The 6,863-nt window shown below is 42.3% G+C and overlaps 1 protein-coding gene across 6 annotated transcripts in view; it reads right to left on the reverse strand.

The window, feature by feature from the left end:
* Positions 1-6,863, reverse strand: part of ARHGAP24 (Rho GTPase activating protein 24) — a 518,868-nt gene that overhangs the window by 211,900 nt on the left and 300,105 nt on the right. The window lies entirely within an intron of this gene.

Here is a 6,863-nt window from a genome sequence, read left to right on the forward strand (position 1 = left end):
AATCTCCACTTCCAATTTGTCAGAAAAATTTTTACCACACATACAAGTTTATTCTTGACTATTATTTATTATATGTGACCAAATAATTATAAAAGTATACTTTTTAAAATGAAAATTGGATTAGATTTTTTGAAACGTTTTCCAAAATGCTGAGTAATTAATGCATACAGTATCATTTTTACAACACTGAAGAATAAGCAATTCATATTCAGAACACGTAAATGCTGAGAGAGAAATCTCGTAAAACCACAGTGCTTCTTGACACAATGGCACGATCCTATTCTCCTTTTATTCTGAACTGTCTGATTGTGCTCTATGCAAAGGGAACTCCCACAGACATTAACATCTAATCTACATTTATACGTAACACTAATATGTCAAATATGACAAGAGTTTGACACACTGATATGTATTTTTTGGGCTTACTAAAAGTTTTCCATATTTTCCTTTTATTTCTTCTTTGATTTGAACATTTTGCCTGTTGTCTGTTAGAAAAGGCAGAAAGGAAGCGTGAGTAAAACTTTGAAAGAGAAGTAGGCTGTGAGGAGACACACGGAGATTTAGATGGATTCAGGGTTGTTGAGTGGATTCAGGAAAAAAGGTGTAGAGAGAAGTCACGTACCAGCAGGTTGTTTAGAACAGAAGTGGGCTGAGCCACAGACAATAGATTATAGGTATTGACTTCAGGAACCAAAGTCTCTCAAAATAGGTTAAGCAAAGAAAGAACCAGCAATTTTGGTGACCAGTGCAAGCAACAGGAAATTGGCCCTCAAACTTACTTTGTAATTCATGACATGGTTCCTTTCTACGAATTGGGAGGGAAGCAAGTGCTGTCAATATGTGAAATTCAGCACGATCTAAACTAGCACAGTGATATACGACCATTTAAAACTTTTTTGTCCATTTATATTTAGGACCCTTGGACATACTCCAGGTTGCCTTACTCTGGGCATGCTCTGAATTTCAGAATACTAAGGTAGTTTAGAGGGGAAGAGTCACTGTGTTATGAAGACGGAATCTGTGGAGTTGAATTCCACTGATGGGAGAAGTACTTACGGCAGAGGTGAACTCCAGGGCAGACTGTATTAACACAGACAAGGCAGTCGGAATTCTCTAACTCTTGATCTCCTCCTCCTTTTCAGGTTTACAGTAACGTAAGAAGAAGGCTTGTACTAAAGAATCCCAGAGAGCAGTTTTGTGATAGCAGTGAAGGGAAGTGAATGCATGAACAGCTATTAGATTATTCTATGCTTGGGAGAAGTTTTCATACATGGAAGTTTTTAACAGTCCCAGGGGACTGATGCACATAAAAAATCTCAAGCATTAACCCTCTTAAACCAATTCCAGCACATGTTTACTTGGTTGCCCATTTCCTCTCACAATCCAGTCTCCTAGCAGCAGCCAGAGTAATTATTCCCCTCTTCCTCTCCTCTGCTGGTTTCTATCATTCCCTGCTACATATCACCCAATGGTTTTCCATCATTACTCTCCTTCATCCCTTCCAATGGTTTCCCATTATCCCCTGGTTCATAGGGTCCAATAGTTTCCCATCATTCCCTGTTTCATCCCTATAAGTTTCCCAATAGTTTCCCATCATTCCCTGTTTCATCCCTATAAGTTTCCCACTGCCCTTCGTATAAATCCAAATGCCTAACCATAGCCTCCTAGGCTCTTCATCATTTCGCCCCTGTTTATCTTTCCTGCTGCTTTCCTAACCTGTTGTTCCATCTGTCTAGCATGTTCCTCCCTCATATCTTCACAGAACTATCCCCCTTCTCAGCACTCAAAGCTCATCTCAAATGCTTCCTCTCAGCTTCCGGGAAGATGGCAGAAGAGTAAGACGTGGAGATCACCTTCCTCCCCACAGATACACCAGAAATACATCTACACGTGGAACAACTCCTACAGAACACCTACTGAACACTGGCAGAAGGCCACAGACCTCCCAAAAGGCAAGAAACCCCCCACGTACCTGGGTAGGGCAAAAGAAAAAAGAATAAACAGAGACAAAAGAATAGGGACGGTACCTGCACCAGTGGGAGGGAGCTGTGAAGGAGGAAAGGATTCCACACACTAGGAAGCCCCTTCGCGGGCGGAGACTGCGGGTGGTGGAGGGGGTAAGCTTCGGAGCTGCGGAGGAGAGCGCAGCCACAGGGGTGCGGAGGGCAAAGCGGAGAGATTCCAGCACAGGGGATCAGTGCTGACCAGCACTCACCAGCCTGAGAGGCTTGTCTGGTCACCTGCCGAGGCGGGCGGGGCTGGGAACTGAGGCTTGGGCTTCGGTTGGAGCGCAGGGAGAGGACTGGGGTTGGCGGCGTGAACACAGCCTGCAGGGGGATAGTGCACCACGGCTAGCCGGGTGGGAGTCCGGGGAAAAGTCTGGACCCGCCGAAGAGGCAAGAGACTTTTTCTTCCCTCTTTGTTTCCTGGTGCGCGAGGAGAGGGGATTAAGAGCGTTGCTTAAAGGAGCTCCAGAGACGGGCGCGAGCCGCAGCTAAAAGCGCGGACCCCAGAGACGGGCATGAGACGCTAAGGCTGCTGCTGCCGCCACCAGGAAGCCTGTGTGCGAGCACAGCTCACTCTCCACACCCCCCTTCCGGGGAGCCTGTGCAGCCCGCCACTGCCAGGGTCCCAGGATTCAGGGACAACTTCCCCGGGAGAAGGCACGGCGCGCCTCAGGCTGGTGCAACGTCATGCTGGCCTCTGCCGCCGCAGGCCCGCCCCACACTCCGTGCCCCTCCCTGCCCCCCGGCCTGAGTGAGCCAGAACCCCCGAATCAGCAGCTCCTTTAACCCCGTCCTGTCTGAGCGAAGAACAGACGCTCTCTGGCGACCTACACGCAGAGGCGGGGCCAAATCCAAAGCTGAACCCCGGGAGCTGTGAGAACAAAGAAGAGAAAGGGAAATCTTTCCCAGCAGCCTCAGGAGCAGCGGATTAAAGCTCCACAATCAACTTGATGTACCATGCATCTGTGGAATACATGAATAGACAACGAATCATCCCAAATTAAGGAGGTGGACTTTGAGAGCAAGATTTATGGTTTTTTCCCCTTTTCCTCTTTTTGTGAGTGTGTATGTCTATGCCTCTGTGTGAGATTTTATCTGTATAGCTTTGCTTCCACCATTTGTCCTAGGGTTCGATCCGTCCATTTTCTTGTTTTATTTTAATAATTTTTTTTATTTTAATAACTTTATTTTATTTTACTTTATCTTCTTTCTTTCTTTCTTTCCTTCCTTCCCTCCTTTAGACAACGAATCATCCCAAATTGAGGCGGTGGACTTTGAGAGCAACATTTATTATTTTTTCCCCTTTTCCTCTTTTTGTGAGTGTGTATGTGTATGCTTCTGTGTGAGATTTTGTCTGTATAGCTTTGCTTCCACCATTTGTCTTAGGGTTCTATCTGTCCATTCTTTTGTGTTTCTTAAAAAATTTTTTTTCTTAATAATTATTTTTTTATTTTAATCACTTTATTGTATTTTATCTTACTTTATTTTATTTTACTTTATCTTCTTTCTTTTTTCCTTCCTTCCCTCCTTCCCTCCTTCCTCCCTCCCTCCCTCCTTTCTTTCTTTCTTGTTCTACTAATTCTTTCTTTCTACTTTTTCTGCCTTTTATTTTGAGCCGTGTGGATGAAAGGCTCTTGGTGCTGCAACCAGCAGTCAGTGCTGTGCCTCTGAGGTGGGAGAGCCAACTTCAGGACACTGGTCCACAAGAGACCTCCCAGCTCCACATAATATCAAACAGCAAAAATCTCCCAGAGATCTCCATCTCAACACCAGCACCCAGCTTCACTCAACGACCAGCAAGCTACAGTGCTGGACACCCTATGCCAAACAACTAGCAAGACAGGAACACAACCCCACCCATTAGCAGAGAGGTTGCCTAAAATCATAATAAGTCCACAGACAACCCAAAACACAACACCACATGTGGACCTGCCCACCAGAAAGACAAGATCCAGCCTCATCCACCAGAACACAGGCACTAGTCCCCTCCACCAGGAAGCCTACACAACCCACTGAACCAACCTTAGCCACTGGGGACAGACAACAAAAACAACGGGAACTACGAACCTGCAGCCTGCAAAAAGGAGATCCCAAACACAGTAAGATAAGCAAAATGAGAAGACAGAAAAGCACACAGAACATGAAGGAGCAAGATAAAAACCCACCAGACCTAACAAATGAAGAGGAACTAGGCAGTCTACCTGAAAAAGAATTCAGAATAATAATAGTAAAGATGATGCAAAATCTTGGAAATAGAATAGAGAAAATGCAAGAAACATTTAACAACGACCTAGAAGAGCTAAAGATGAAACAAACAATGATGAACAACACAATAAATGAAATTAAAAATACTCTAGGGCTGCCCTGGTGGCCCAGTGGTTGGGAGTCCGCCTGCTGATGCAGGGGACGCGGGATCGTGCCCCGGTCTGGGAGGATCCCACATGCCATGGAGAGGCTTCGCCCGTGAGCCATGGCTGCTGAGCCTGCGCATCTGGAGCCTGTGCTCCACAACATGGGAGGCCACAGCAGTGAGAGCCCCGTGTACGGCAAAAAAAAAGAAAAAGAAAAATACTCTAGATGGGATCAATAGCAGAATAACTGGGCAGAAGAACGAATAAGTGACCTGGAAGATAAAATAGTGGAAATAACTACTGCAGAGCAGAATAAAGAAAAAAGAATGAAAAGAACTGAGGACAGTCTCAGAGACCTCTAGGACAACATTAAACACACCAACATTCGAATTATAGGGGTTCCAGAAGAAGAAGAGAAAAAGAAAGGTACTGAGAAAATATTTGAAGAGATTACAGTTGAAAACTTCCCTGATATGGGAAAGGAAATAGTTCATCAACTCCAGGAAGCACAGAGAGTCCCATACAGGATAAATCCAAGGAGAAATATGACATGACACATATTAATCAAACTGTCAAAAATTAAATACAAAAAAAACATATTAAAAGCAGCAAGGGAAAAACAACAAATAACACACAAGGGAATCCCCATAAGGTTAACAGCTGACCTTTCAGCAGAAACTCTGCAAGCCAGAAGGGACTGGCAGGACATATTTAAAGTGATGAAGGAGAAAAACCTGCAACCAAGATTACTCTACCCAGCAAGGATCTCATTCAGATTTCATGGAGAAATTAAAACCTTTACAGACAAGCAAAAGCTGAGAGAGTTCAGCACCACCAAACCAGCTTTACAACAACTGCGAAAGGAACTTCTCTAGATAAGAAACACAAGAGAAGGAAGAGACCTACAATAATGAACCCAAAACAATTAAGAAAATGGGAATAGGAACATACATATCGATAATTATCTTAAATGTAAATGGACTAAATGCTCCCAGCAAAAGACACAGATTGGCTGAACGGATACAAAAACAAGACCCATATATTTGCTGTCTACAAGAGACCCACTTCAGACTTAGACACACATACAGACTGAAAGTAAGGGGATGGAAAAAGATATTCCATGCAAATGGAAACCAAAAGAAAGCTGGAGCAGCAATTCTCATATCAGACAAAATAGACTTTATAAAATAAAGACTATTACAAGAGACAAAGAAGGACACTACATAATGATCAAGGGATAGATCCAAGAAGAAGATATAACAATTGTAAATATTTATGCACTCAACATAGGAGCACCTCAATACATAAGGCAAATACTAACAGCCATAAAAGGGGAAATTCACAGTAACACATTCATAGTAGGGGACTTTAACACCCCACTTTCACCAATGGACGCATCATCCAAAATGAAAATAAATAAGGAAACACAAGCTTTAAAGGATACATTAAACAAGATGGACTTAATTGATATTTATAGGACATTCCATCCAAAAACAACAGAATACACATTTTCCTCAAGTGCTCATGGAACATTCTCCAGGATAGATCATATCTTGGGTCACAAATCAAGCCTTGGTAAATTTAAGAAAATCGAAATTGTATCAAATATCTTTTCCGACCACAATGCTATGAGACTAGATATCAATTACAGGAAAAGATCTGTAAAAAATACAAACACATGGAGGCTAAACAATACACTACTTAATAACGAAGTGATCACTGAAGAAGTCAAAGAGGAAATCAAAAAATACATAGAAACAAATGACAATGGAGAAACAACGACCCAAAATCTATGGGATGCACAAAAGCAGTTCTATGATGGAAGTTTATAGCAATACAATCCTGCCTTAAGAAACAGGAAGCATCTCGAATAAACAACCTAACCTTGCACTTAAAGAAATTAGAGAAAGAAGAACAAAAAACCCCCAAAGTTAGCAGAAGGAAAGAAATCATAAAAATCATATCAGAAATAAATGAAAAAGAAATGAAGGAAATGATAGCAAAGATCAATAAAACTGAAAGCTGGTTCTTTGAGAAGATAAAAAATTGATAAACCATTAGCCAGACTCATCAAGAAAACAAGGGAGAAGACTCAAATCAATAGAATTAGAAATGAAAAAAAAGAAGTAACAACTGACACTGCAGAAATACAAAAGATCATGAGAGATTACTACAAGCAACTCTATGCCAATAAAATGGACAACCTGGAAGAAATGGACAAATTCTTAGAAATGCACAACCTGCCAAGACTGAATCAGGAAGAAATAGAAAATATGAACAGACGAATCACGAGCACTGAAATTGAAACTGTGATTAAAAATCTTCCAACAAACAAAAGCCCAGGACCAGATGGCTTCACAGGAGAATTCTATCAAACGTTTAGAGAAGAGCTAACACCTACCCTTCTCAAACTCTTCCAAAATATAGCAGGGGGAGGAACACTCCCAAACCCATTCTATGAGGCCACCATCACCCTGATACCAAAACCAGACAAGGATGTCACAAA

The sequence above is a fragment of the Monodon monoceros genome, unplaced genomic scaffold (assembly GCF_005190385.1).
Source record: "Monodon monoceros isolate NGI ecotype Baffin Bay Population unplaced genomic scaffold, NGI_Narwhal_1 Super_Scaffold_20, whole genome shotgun sequence".
NCBI lineage: Eukaryota > Metazoa > Chordata > Mammalia > Artiodactyla > Monodontidae > Monodon > Monodon monoceros.